Consider the following 14,788-nt stretch of genomic DNA (forward strand, 5'->3'; position numbering starts at 1 on the left):
ATGACTTGTCCCCTTAGCTAAGCAGGGTCTACCCTGGTTGCATATGAAAGGGAGACTAGAAGTGAGAGCACTGTGAGATATTCCCCTCGGGGGATGGAGAGCAAAAGGCTCCAAGTTCCCTCCCAGGCATCTTCAAGACAGGGCTGAGAGAGATTCCTGCCGCTGCCAGTCTGTGTAGACAATACTGAGCTAGATAGACCAATGGTCTGACTCAGTATATGGCAGCTTCCTATCTTCCTATGTAGGGTTATCACCATGTGGTCAGCAGCTTTATAGGACCAGATAGAATCCTATTGTCCCATTTTGTCACTTGACTCCGGTTGAGTCAGTTGCAATGCCAGGCTCTGGCGCTGAAACATTAGAGAACAAGCCAGCAAGTCTGTCATTTGGCAAGTAACTATAATGGTACAGAAAGCGAAGCGCCTGTTTTATAAGTTAAAACTGCACGTGTTAGCATGAAGCCTGAGTTAAACCAGTGAAGAAGTTGTGACAATGTACAATTTTACAGCTTAACGGCCCCGAACTTTATCTAAAAGTGATAAAATCTCTATCTTTCTTGCAGCTGCCCTTATATATTTTATATGTTTTATATGATTTTACTATATATTTTTTAAAAAATGCAATCCCTACCCCTTCGTGCCTTTTTATGCCTTTTATGCCTCTGTGCCTTTTATGCATTTTTATGAATGATATAACTTTTTATGCAACCCTCACGCTCTTATGTCCTTTAATGCCTTCTTATGCCTTTATGGCTTTCATACCTTTTATGCCTTTTTATGACTTTTATTGACTGTATCCTTTTCCTGTACTTTATGCTGGTCTATGACCATAATAAAGATTGATTTGATTTGATTTGATTTGATTTGATTTGAAAAGAAGTTTCACAAACAAAAAATAGCAATAATGCAGCAATATGTTAACATCACAAGGAATATTTATCAGATATAAGACAATCAGAAGAAGAAAAAGTAGAGAAACATGAACTATTCCTATTTCAGAAAGAGAGAACATATTTCCAAAATGTAAAACTACCAGAACCATGAAATATATCCCGATGATTATGTATGTGATAAGAGGATACCAATGGTTAATAAAACAATTTGAGGTGGAGGCCTCTTTTGAAATTTGAAGTTATTGAGTTAATTTGTCCATTCCACAGACATACTGTATGTATGTACCATTGCTCTCTGGAGGGTAATACTGGATATTTCCAGTGATATGCAATTTCCATTCTAGCTGCAATTAAGTTATAGGCCAAGAAGTCTTTATAATTAATTGCTTGATCTTCTGACTATGTCCCCAATAAAGGGGTCACACTTCCCCAGAAGGAACAGGTACATAGTCTGGGGGTGCTTCTGGATCCAAACCTCTCCCTGGAAGTTTTTCACGCTGGGTTTTTAAGGCCCTTTAACTTGCATCTCACTTGGAATGGAGGGGGTACATTCACATATCCGCCAGATTTACCCCGAAGTCCCTGCGAGTTATCAGGGAACAGTTCACACACAATTCAGGATTTTCACTACAATCAGAGCGTAGCCTGATTTATATCCAGGGTTTTAAAAAAAACCAACACCCCACTATTTGCATCGTTTTGGGGGGAGAACGGGTTCACAGTAAATCCTCCCAGTAAACTCGCAGTAAAGCCGGCTGTGTGTAAAAGTCCCTGGTGTTTCAGGTTGAGGCAGCGGCCAGAGGTGCTTTTTATCAGCTTTGGCTGATATGACAGCTGCGGCCATTTCTTGAGATAAAAGACCTCAGAACAGTAGTGCATATGCTGGTAACCTCCAGACGTGTCTACTGCAACATGCTCTATGCGGGGCTGCCTTTGTACATAGTCCAGAAACTGCAATTGGTACAGAATGTGGTAGCAAGGTTGGTCTCGTGGTCATCTTAAAGAGAACATATTACTCCTTTACTGAAAGAACTACGCTGGTTACCAATAAGTTTCCAGGCAAAGTACTAGGTGCTGGTTATAACCTATAAAGCCCTAAACAGCTTAGGCCCAGGGTATTTAAGAGAATGTCTTCTTCACTAAGAGCCCCATCATCCATTGAGATCATCTGGAGGGGTTCGTCTGCATTTGCTACCAGCTCATCTGATTGCTACAAAGGAGTGGGCCTTCTCTGTTGCTGCCTAAGACATTAGAATGTGCTCCCTGCTGAAATATGAGCCTCTCTTTCTCTGACAACTTTTTAAAAAGTCTCTAAATACACATTTTTTTTCACCCAAGCTTTTAAACTAGACTGTGGTTTTAAATTTGTTTCAAGCTTTTTATTTCTGTTTTCATTTGCTTTCTTTACTTTATATTATTTATTTATTTATTACATTTGTAGACTATCCCATCCATAGGCTCTGGGCAGTGCACAACAAGACATAAAAACAAACACCATTTATAACACACTGCTAAAACAACATAAAAACAATTTAAAAACAAGTCAAAGCCATTTAAAACCATTTAATTATATTGTTGTGACCTGCCTAGAGACTCCTTTTCCATGTTCTTGCTGCTGGCTTTTGTTAGCCCCACCTCTACCCCATTCGAATACAAGTAGCTAAATCCCCATTCAAAAGCTGGCCAGGATCACAGAACGGATTACCACAGAGTACAAATACAATAGGTAGATTAGATTATCTATTAATTAATGCCATGTCTGATTAAATCCTAGACATGGCATTTAGGGAAGTCTTGCCTGTGGGCTTCCCACCCCATCCTGATTCAGAACATGTCAGTTATACCTCATATCCCTATATGAAGTATGTATGAGGTATGAACAAGTAAAAATACACTATAAAAATTGTATCCCCTCTCTCATGAGCAGACCTTTGACTCAAACTGTCAATATTGCCATTGTTTTTTTTTTTAAATCACCCACAACAAAATTACTCACACCAAATTCTGAAATATGCCTTCACCAGTGGGTTAATGACTCCTGTGCAATGCGTCCAAATGATGGAAACTGTTGGGTCAAGAGCCTTATGTGATGAAAGGCAGGGATGGGTGCAGCAAACCTGGGGATACATCCATAGACTACTCTCCTCCCATGCAAATAACACTCATATGAGAAAGGAAATGATCATACATGAATGAGGTAGGAGTTGGCTAGTTTGGAGGCTACAAGAGGTCTCTGAACATAATGCCATAATAACAGCCCTGCTGGATTGGGCCCTAGGCCTATCCTGTTTCACAAAGTGTCCTACCAGATGCTTCTGGGAAGCTCACTGGCAAGAGCTGTGGGCATTCCCACTCTCCTGTTGTTTCTCCTCCGCAACTAGTATTCCTCCGCAACTGCCCCTGCTAAATGGGCAAAGAGGCACCTTTTACTGTGGTGATTCTCTTTATTTAGCAGGGGGAGAGTAACTGGCCCTATCGACCCCCAGCACAGTACCTCCAGTGACTGTTGCTGGTGTCTATCTTATGTTTCTTTTTAGATTGTGAGCCCTTTGGGGACAGGAAGCCATCTTATTTATTTATTATTTCTCTGTGTAAACCGCCCTGAGCCATTTTTGGAAGGGCGGTATAGAAATCGAATTAATAATAATAATAACAATAATAATTATTATTATAGTATTTAGAGGCACCTTGCCTCTTAGGCTGAAGGTAGCCTATAACCCCAATTATTACTTCCCTCAATTTATAGAACTGTCCATTTATACCTACCCTCTGTTTCCTGTCCTACAACCAGTTACCAATCCCCTTATCCGAAGACTGCTAAGTTTTCTCAAGAGTCTTTGACGAGGAACCTTGTCGAAAGCTTTTTGAAAGTCCAAGAATATTATGTAAATTAGATCACCCTCCAAATGTCTCTTGACAATTTCAAAGAACTCCAAAAGGTTGGTGAGCCAAGATCTACCTTTGCAGAAGTCATGCTGATTCTCCTTCAGCAGGTCCTGTTCTCCTAATACTTAACAATTTTATCCCTGAGAATGCTTTCCATCAATTTGCCTGCAACAGACGTTAAAAGATCCCCCTGGATCCCTTTTTGAAAATCCATGTTACACTGGCTACTTTCCAGTCCTCTGGAAAGTAGAGGACTACAATCAGAGCCTGATTGTAGCGACAAGTTACATATTTTGGCAAGGTACTCAGCAATGTCACATTTGAGTTCTTAAAGGACACTTGGATGGATGTCATCTGGCCCTGGCGATCTGCCAATTTTTAATTTTTCAGACAGTTTAGAACATCATATCTCATCACCTCTATCTGACTCAGTTCTTTATCCTCTGTCCCTGAGATGCTCAGTTCAGGCACAGGTATACACTCTGAATATTATTAACTTGTGTGTGCATGTTGTGTGAGTGTGTCCATTTGCATGTAAAATAACACTTAAGAATTACAGGACAGTGTTATGTGATATAAGTGTAACAACCTGAACTGGTATACAGTGATGAGAAGAATAACTGAGGGCAAATTGGACATCCCCAGAGAATATGACAACTTCAAATACTATTGCCAGTTTCCCTAGTTACAAAACACACAACAGTGGCATTAGAATGGAAAGCTTTAGTTGCCCCACAACAAGAAATCTACCCACGCTGAGCATACTTCAAAAATTTTCTTAGCTTTTCCCCAGTCCAAACAACAACAGAAGTCAAATTATGCCTCTCTTTTACAGTTATTAAAATACTATCTCTGTGAAGTCATTGAGGACAGTAGCTGGTAAATTAAGTAGATTTAGATGGTGTCTATCCAAATGTAACACTTTCCTTAATTTTGCACAATTAAGCACAATGCAACCAAGCAGAATTTCAGTGGTGATTCAGTTCATTTTAAAGAGTCAGTTTATTTTAAAGGGAATAGATGTATCCTGATTCAAAACACTGTGAACAGAACTAATCTGCATGTACTTAGATATAACCCTGGGCCTTTCTTACTATACAACAGTGAATCTGCTTTAGCAGTGGTTCTTGCAGGAATTTTATCCCCACATCTTCTTACATTCCTGGATCCTAGGCTAACTGCACATTTCCAAAAATTCATAGAGAGGGAGTTTTACTTGGCCATTGTTTACTTATAGTGAAGTCACTGAATACATGCTCATGTTTCTGGCTGGGTAAAGCCTTAAGTCACTAAACATTTGATCAAAAACCAATTGTTTCCCTCAATCTTTATCACATTTAGAATTTCACCAACAATTTCAGGAATCACCCATTGAAATTCAGAAATACAACCACCCAGACATTATAGATTGGAGAAAATAAAAATATTGAACAGCCTTTGGTAGTGATTTCCATTCATTTCAACAATAGACCACTTTTTGTAAAAGGCAACATCTCAAGCTGTACTCTAACATATCACAAAATTACTTATATGTATGTTATGGGTGAATCCTTAAACACAGAGGCAGTTGCTGGAAGTAACACATTTCTGGATTGATGTAGTGCTACAAATAGGAGGAAGAGGGAGTAATAGGACACCTTATATTTGGGGCTGTCATGAGGCCAGAGATTGTGCCCTTCTAGGGGGTGGGTGTCTAAATACAAATAGTGTACCAAGCCTAGAAAATCCTGTTTCCAGGCATGCAGAAACTTATCAAATAAGAATGTACCTTACTAGAAATTTCTGAAAATTCTAGGTTAAATTATCAATTTAGAACAGAAAAACAGTGTTCTCTTCTGCAAAAGTGTGAGTGATTTTGTGTTTTGGTTTTAGTTTGTTTCTATATTTTCTCTGTCATAATGAATCCATATATCTGGAGTACATTGATCCTCCTGAAATTGCAGCCTCCTTCACACATAATGCCAAATTGGAGGCGAACAAGCCAGAGGTCACATTTTGTGGTTGTCTGAATGCATGAAACCATGGTTTTGTCAGAGAAGTGACCTGAGGTTTTCAAACCAAAACTGTAATCTGCCCAACCTGAGGTCTGAAGGAGCTCCATGTCATATGAATTCGGCTGTTGATATAACCTGGGTTTTGTGCTGCAAAAACCCAACCCTGAACCATTTTGGAAGGGTGGTATCTCAATCAATCAATCAATCAATCAATCAATCAATCAATCAATCAAATAAATCTACTACCCAAATCATAGAGAGGATGGCTCAGACAAGCCCAGAAATGTGCCAGCTCTATGCCTGCCTTGCTTCTCTCTGGTTGCCTCTCCAAGCACTTGCCCTCCCCCACACTGTCTCCATATTTTTCCAGCTGTTGCCCAGCAACAGGGACACCATGTTGCCACATCCCAAGCTGCAAAGCATGTCAAAGAGAAAATTGGAGGATGCCCATTTTCCACTGTGTCTCATGTTTATTTTATTCATTTTTAATTTATTGTTAAATTTGTATACCGCCTTTCATTAAAACAATCCCAAGGCAGTTTACACAAATATTAAAAACAAGACTATAAAAACGACACGATTAAAATATTAAGCTAAAATAGAAAACAAATCTGACTGAAAAGATTTAAAATATAAGCATAAAAACTGTACAAAATACAAAGAAGCAGCAGCATAGACAATCATATAAAAGCCTGGGTAAAAAGCCAAGATTTAACATGCTTTCTAAAAACTATGATGGAGACCGAGAAGAAAATAGCCACCAGGAGAGCCTTCCAGAGTCTGGGGGCAGGAACAGAGAAGGCCCTGTCCCGTGTGCATGACAACTGAGCCTCCCTCATTGTCAGCACCAAGAGCAGAGCCCCCTCAGATGACCTAGTGAACCGGGAAGCAACCCTTGGGAGCAGGTGGTCCCTCAGGTTTCCCAGGCACAAACTGTTAAGGGCTTTAAAGGTCAAAGCCAGCACCTTGAATTGTACCCGGAAACAAACTGGTAGCCAGTGCAGCTCCTTCAAAATGGATGTGATGTGATACCAACGGGCAGCTTCAGATAAAACCCTAGCTGCCGCATGTTGCACTAGCTGCAGTTTCTGGATATTTTTCAAGGGCAGTCCCATGTGAAGTGTATTACAGTAATCCAGCTGTGACGTGACTAAGGCATGGGTAACCGTGGCCAGATCTGCCTTCTTGAGAAAGGAACACAGCTGGCATACAAGGTGAAGCCGTGCAAAGGCAACCCTGGCCACTGCCTCCACCTGAACTTCCAAAAGCTGCTTTGGGTCCAGTAATACCCTCAAGCTGTGTACTTGCTCCCTCAAGGGGAGTTCAACCCCACCCAGAACTGGTAAAATGGCCTCATCCCAATTGGCTGTCCTACTGACCAACATTACCTCCATCTTTTCTGGATTCAGTCTCAGTTTATTAGCCAACATCCAACCCATCACGGTCTCCAACCCCGAATTCAGGACATCCACTACCTACCTAGGATCAGGTGACAAGGAAAGATAGAGCTGAGTGTTATCTGCATATTGATGACTCAGTCCAAGTCCCCGGATGACCTCTCCCAGCAGTTTCATGTAGATGTTAAACAGCATGTGTGACAAAACCAAACCCTGTGGGACCCCACAGGCCAATGGCTACAGAACCGAGCAATAGTCCCCCAGCACCACCTTCTGGACCCTCCCCCCAAGAAAGGACGAGAGCAACTCCAACGCAGTACCTCCAATTCCCATACTCAAGAGGCGGCCCAGAAGGATACCATGCTCAATGGTATCGAACGCCACTGAGAGGTCCAGCAGAACCAACAGAGATGCACTCCCCCTGTCTAGTTCCCAACATAGGACATCCACTAGAGCAACCAAGGCAGTTTCAGTCCCATATCCGGGGCGGAGGGCAGATTGAGAAGGGTCCAGATAATCTGTAACATCCAAGACCCTCTGCAGCTAGGATGCCACCACAAATTCACCTTGCCCAAAAAAGGAAGGTTGGAGACTGGTCTATAGTTGTCTGGGTTGGAGGGATCAAGAGAGGCCATTTTAAAATTATTATTGTTATTATTATTTATTCGATTTCTATACCGCCCTTCCAAAAATGGCTCTGGGTGGTTTACAAAGAGAAATAAATAAATAAGATGGATAATTGCCTTACCATCGCCTCCAATGGCATCCTGCCCTCCCTCAATGAAGCATTAATAATTACCTCCAACCATCTGCCTGTACCCTCACTGGCAGCTTTTATTAGCCATGAAGGGCAAGGGTCAAGAGCACACAATGTCGCCCGCACACTGCCCAGGATCTTGTCCACATCCTCAGGCTGCACCAACTGAAAAGAATCCAACCCAATAGGACCAGATGGTTCCAGAGGCACATCTGACAGAAATGCCAAAACTCTCCTCCCCCATTACCTGGAGAGATGTGTGGAGCAATGTCTTTGTTACATGAAAGCTCCGCTGGTCAGCACTGAGCAGATGCAATGGAGGTGGATAAAAAGCATTTCTTCTTTGCCGCCTCCACCACCACGGAGTAGACTCTAAAATTAGTGTCTACTAATGGTATATCAGCCATAGTTGGCTACAGACTCTTTGGCAAACTGCCGCCACCAAGGACAACATCAGGTACAGATGCACCCCCAAGCTGCGAACCCCATCCAAGACCAGATTTATGTCATTACTCAGATGATCAGTACTACCAACCCAGAGGATTTCTGTCTTATGCAGATTAAGTTTCAGATTTTGATTCTGCTCTGGGAAGAGCAGAAGGTTTGAAGTTCCCTCCTCAGCTTTTCTAAGATAGGGCTGAGAGACGCTCCTCCCTGCAACCTTGGAGAAGCCACTGCCAGTCTCTGAAGACAATACTGAGCTTGATAGACCAATGGTCTGACTCAGTATATTATTATTATTATTTATTGTTATTTACATTTTATATCCCGCTCTTCCTCCAAGGAGCCCAGAGCGGTGTACTACATATTTAAGTTTCTCCTCACAACAACCCTGTGAAGTAGGTTAGGCTGAGAGAGAAGTGACTGGCCCAGAGTCACCCAGCAAGTATTATGGCTGAATGGGGATTTGAACTCAGGTCTCTCCAGTCCTAGTCCAGCACCCTAACCACTGTACCACGCTAGCTCCATATATGGCAGCTTCTTATCTTCCTAAGCCCTGGGATTGGGTCTGATCTTGCTGCTGCCGCACCAGGTAACCCAGGTTTTCTATCTGGGATAAAATTGAGGCAAAGGGTGCACACACACCCATTGACCCTACTAAAAAGGCTGTGGGGAAGAGCTCCCTGTCCTCTAGACTGCCTTCCTTCAATGCACTGTGCAAGCAGCACAGTGCATTGTGGACTTTCTGGAGGCCAAGAGGCCTTGCCTGGCATCTCTCTTGCCACAGCACTGCTCATGTGGGAGCAGAGTGCCATAAGTGGGGCACACATCAGGGAGCACAGCTCAGCGAGTGGGGAAGGAGCAATCATGGGGGGACTGCAGGAACCATCCTGCCATCCCCAGCCCCTATAGAGGAGGTCACGTACAACCTCAATATTGCTAATCTAATGTTCCATTCATTCATCTATCATTGAGTGGGGATAATCACTCTTGCATAGTTGACTTTCTAAAAAACCAAAACCAAAAGCAGAAACTCTGCAATCCACTGAAAGTAAAGTGTACATTTAGAACTTCTTAATTGTTAAAGAATGACAGATCTCCCTTAAATGATCAGAAGGATAGCTATTAGGGATGTGCACAAATTGATTTTTTTGATTCGATTTGTGCCCCAAACAAATCAACCCTGGTTTTTAAAATATCCAAATTTACCCCCTCCAAATCATCCTAGATTCGATTTGTATTTGCTTTGTCTTGATTCAGATCTGGACCGATTTGGACCACTTAACAGGGTCCTAGTTGCACCAAATTTGGGTGGTTGGTAGGTCTCCATGGGTTCCACCTACCATCCAAATTTCAAGGCAGTGGGGCACTTGGTTGATTTTTAATGAATTGTTTGGGTTTTGTTTTTATTGATTTTGAACATTTTTGCCATAGGAAACAATGGGGATTTGCAGTTACCATATCCTAACCCTAACATGGATCCCCAGCTTTCATTTTTAAAAAAGCTAAGCTCTAGACCTTGTAGAAGTGGAGTTATGGAGCAAAGTGGAGTCATTATTTTTCAAGTGTTTGGATTCTTTGGTGTATACTAACTTTTCCTCATAATGAATCCCTATGAGGATTCATTGCACACCTTCATTTCTTCTGTTCATTTTGACTGTCACTGGATAGTGCCAACTGTCCACTGCCGTATGCCAGCAACCCACCCCCACTTGCAAGGCAGTGGGGTACTCATTTTAATTTTTAGGAATGTTGAAATGTTTAGATTCTTTGGTGTCTATTAAATTTTCCTCATAATGAATCCCTATGAGGATTCATTATATGCCTTCATTTCTTCTTTTCATTTTGACTGTCATTGGACTATGCCCACTGTCAACTGCCATGTGTCAAATATAACACACACACACACACACACACACACACACACACACACACACACACACTAGGGTACTCAGTTTATTTTTTAGGTCTTATTGAAGTGTTTAGATTCTTTGGTGTCTTCATTACACACCTTCATTTCTTCTTTTTATTTGGATCCCTCTGCCCTGCTGGTGGGGGTGGGGAATTAGTGGCATCCCATGTTCCAACTACCCCGCAACCCACAAGCCACTGGGTAATAAGTTTATATTTCAGGATTTTTTTGAGCTGTTCAGACTCTTTGGTGTGTAATGAATACTCATAGGGATTCATTATGAGGGAAGATTATTAGACACCAAAGAACCTAAACACTTGAAAAACATCCTAGAACATTAACTGAGTAGTACCCCACTGCCTTGTGGGTAGGAGTGGGGTGGAGCTGTCACATGGCAGTTGACAGTTGGCATTGTCATAAAGACAGTCAAAATGAATAGAAGAAATGAAGTTGTGTAAAATGAATCCTCATAGGGATTCATTGAAGGAAAGTTATTGTACACCAAAGAATCCAAACACTTGAAAAATAGTGACCACACATTTTGCTCCATAACTCCACTTCTACAAGGGCTAGAGCTTAGCTTTAAGAAAGAAAGAAAGCAAGCAAGCAAGCAAGCAAGCTAGCTGGGAATCTGTGCGAATTAATAGGAGGAATCCAACTCTCAAATAAATTTGAATTGAATCAGGCGCAATTTGATTGTACACAAATCTAGCCAATGGACCACAGGGGTGATTTGTTTTGTCGCCAAACCATCCAAATCAGCTAGATTCAGGTACAAATTGATTTTTACCCGAATCAATCTGCACATCCCTAGGAGGAATCTAACTTTGCCCTGCCTGTTGTGACCTAAACTAACTACCAAAGGGGAGAACAGAATGGAGTATGCAAACAAGTTTCATGACCCAGCCAGTCTATTAAGAAGCAAAAAAAAATCCCTACTTGACCCCTAAAAGGACAACAAGAAAAGCCCATTCTGTACTCAGGGTGGGAGGGGAAAGAACCCGTCATAGGGAGACTGAGCTGATGTGGATGCAAGCTGATCAGCCCTGTCAAGTCTACCCCTCACCAAGCACTCAGTCAAGCCTGGATGCTTCATCCCTTCTCTGCAACGTAGGGTGAACTAAAGATGACCCCCCCCTCAACACAAGACTGGGGGAATGACAATCTTCTTCCTCTGGGCTATCAAACAGCTTTATGGTGAGCAGTTAAAAGAGCAGTAACAATCTGATCAGAGGAATACAAATAACAATCAAGAGAAAGAGCTATAGCATTGGGACAAAGTAATGGCTACAGGTTTCCTTTAAGAAGAATGGCAGGAAAATTTGTACCTGGCTTACCTGTTTCAAAAATTCAGTTCATATCTGACAATTTTGTTAGACAATGTCAGAGAATGTTACATAAGTATGACATTAAAGCCAATGTGGTGGTTCAGTCAGCTAAGATATTGAAACAACAAGTGGTGAGAATGAGATTATATGATAGTAGATGTGACAAGACAGATTGCCTAGTATGTGAAATGGGGGAGGGGAGTTGTGGATTAAAAGGAGTAGTGTGTATAGAATAATTTGTAAAGAATGTGGGGAGTTTTATACTGGAGAAACAGGAAGAGAGTTAATCACTAGATTTCAAGAACACTTGGCAGAAACAAAGTATGTGAAGAGAGAGAGGCCATGGTGAGTACATATGACCAAATATTATGAGGGAATGATGCCTATTAAGGTGGATGTATTGGAGGTGGAGCATTGATTAGTATGAAGAAAGATTAGAGAGGCTATATACAGAGATAAACTCAAACCCAGTGTAAATGGCAGGGAAGAGTTAAAGGAGACCGTGATGTATTTTGGCTGTTAAGGAGTATGTAATGTAGGAATACAGACACACAGCTGTATGACCTTGCTTCCCTTTATCTCTTGTCTTCTCCCCCCCCCCCACCCCCACCAACCTGTTTACCTCATTTGTTTGATTGAAATTACTGCCAGAGTGTGTGTAATTTAAGCTGTGAACATTATAAGCAGATAATCCACAGAAGATGGAGGAACAACACTGAGGCTGGCATTTGACACCAAAGGGTTTGTTTTTAACAGGCTTTTAACAACATTTTTAATAATGTGTTTACAAGGCATTATCTGTTTTTATGTAATAAATTCCCATTGTCTTAAAGGACTACTTGGGAGTCACCTTAAATATGCATATTGCATCGTCAGCTTATCAATTTATACAGTGAGCAGTCAGTCAAAAATTCTTGGCTTTGGTGAAAGCCATTCCATCACCTTCTACTTCCTCTTGAGGCTGATGGCAATATTACTACTTTTGATATATATCCCAATTGTCAGGTTGCCAACTGAAACAGGGGAAACTAAGAACTGTAATTGTAAGTAGGAGTCTATCTTCTGCTTCCTTTAATATGTTGACTCTTACCTAGGATTGCCTCCCATGTACTTGATTTTTGGTTTATATTGACTGCCAGCACATGGGTTATAATTTTTTATATTTGAGAGGTTGCCATCCTGAAAAATCAGCAAAAAAGAAAAAAAAGAAAGAAAAGAAAATACTGCTGTTGGGGTTCCCTAAGACCCTCTCCCATGTGATGTGAATTTGGTCTATATTGGACTGTAACCACAAAAGTTATTAGTTATTATTATGCATGGAGGCATACTATATAGACATGGAGATCTCATAAAACTTCCCTTCAGTCAGTAGTCTAAAAAAAGATTCTAAGAACAGCACACTCTTTATATTGTAAGTCTAATTGAGCTTAATTGTACTGAATTAGGATAGGACTGTTCATTAATTTAGTGAATACATTTTAAAAACAGTTAAAAATCTGGATCAATAATGAGGTAAAAAGGCTTTAATTGTAATCCGCCCAGAGACACAAGTTTTGGGCAATATAGAAATATTTTAAATAAATAACGTGCTTTTGCTCTGCCCAGAATACACAACTTTTAACAGAACTAAAAGTGGTAGTGCAGAAAAATAACAAAAAGGCTTGTGACACTCAGGACTTTTATTGTGGAATACACTTATTCCATAATACATTAAGATCATTTATTTTACATATTGAGTGGTGCCTTAGCAAGCATCAGAGCCAGGAGATGGAGGAGGAAGTCTTCCGGCATCCCACAATGCACCACACCCCTGGTGCTTCTACCTCATTATTAGCTCAGGTAAAAAACTTGGGCTACCTGGCCAAGGAGTGCTGGGATTGGTCCCGATTCTGGTGGTTCTCATGAGCCACTTTACCTGAGCTGAGAACTCTGTTGGAGAGTAGAGCTACCTGAACAGCACTACATGAGAACAACCTCATGGATTAGTATTTAAGGTTGCAAATTATTTTATACCGAGAAAATCAATTAGTCTTACTGAAAAATTTAATGTAACTCAAAATTTCTAGAGATATTCTCCCTGAGCAGGGCTTTCCAAATTTGCCTAGCTCAAGTGATATTTGGTAGCAACTAAAGATGTAATTATTTCCCTGCTTCCCTCTAAAATTTTACTAATTGTGCTTGCTTTAGGCAAATTGTGATGATAGCCTGGGTAAAAACAAAACTATTTGCTGTGACTTGACAACTATTTAATTCAACAAAAAGATTTCTGCTACTAGATAAAAAGAGACTATTTCAGCCCCATCCAGAGATGTTACTTTCAGCAACTGCAGCTATTTTGTACATTGCGGAGGAGAGGAAGCAGAGCCTTGGCAATAGTTGTCGCAGCTTATAGGAGAACATTTGGTCTTGAAATTTGTGCCTCTAGTGGCTTATCAGATTGACATCTCCACACTTGCACATTTATCTTTCAGCCTTGCTCCCATGAAGGTCAATAGCTAGAGGTCCAGTTGACTTCAGTAGGACAGCTATCTGATTGCAAGTATGAGCAAAGCAGTCTAAGATGTTATTGTATTTCTCAATAGTGGCTGCAAATTATGCCGGTGAAACAGAAAGGCTTCATACTTACTCACATACACTAAGAACAAGCGCCATGATAAATTCCAGAATATACCAATTCCCAAGGAAAGGAGCAAAAACACATTTTGCAATCACTTTTGGATATTGTGTTCAGACTCTGAACCCTGAATTCTGAGCCAAGGAATGTTATGTGTAAGTGGCGGAGAGACATTTTGTATTTTCTCCCCTGGTTGTATCAGGACCAGGGGCTGGCTAGATAGATTGATTGATAGTAGGGATGTACACAAATCAACTTTTTTGATTCAATTTGTGCCCAGATTGAACCATCCCAGATTTGTTTTGTGTCTGAATCTGTCCTCTGAATCACCCCAGATTTCATTTGGATTTGATTCAATTCAGTTTTGAATTGATTTGGATCACTTCTAAAGGTCTTAAGGATACCAAATCTGGGTGGTGGGTAGGTTTCCATGGGTGCTACCTACCACTCACATTTCAAGGCAGTGAGGCACTTCGTTGATATTTAATGGTGGGTTTTTTAAAAATTTTAACTGATTTTGTATATTTCCACCATAGGAAATAATAATTTCCACCATAGATTTGAAGT

The sequence above is a fragment of the Hemicordylus capensis genome, chromosome 3 (assembly GCF_027244095.1).
Source record: "Hemicordylus capensis ecotype Gifberg chromosome 3, rHemCap1.1.pri, whole genome shotgun sequence".
NCBI lineage: Eukaryota > Metazoa > Chordata > Lepidosauria > Squamata > Cordylidae > Hemicordylus > Hemicordylus capensis.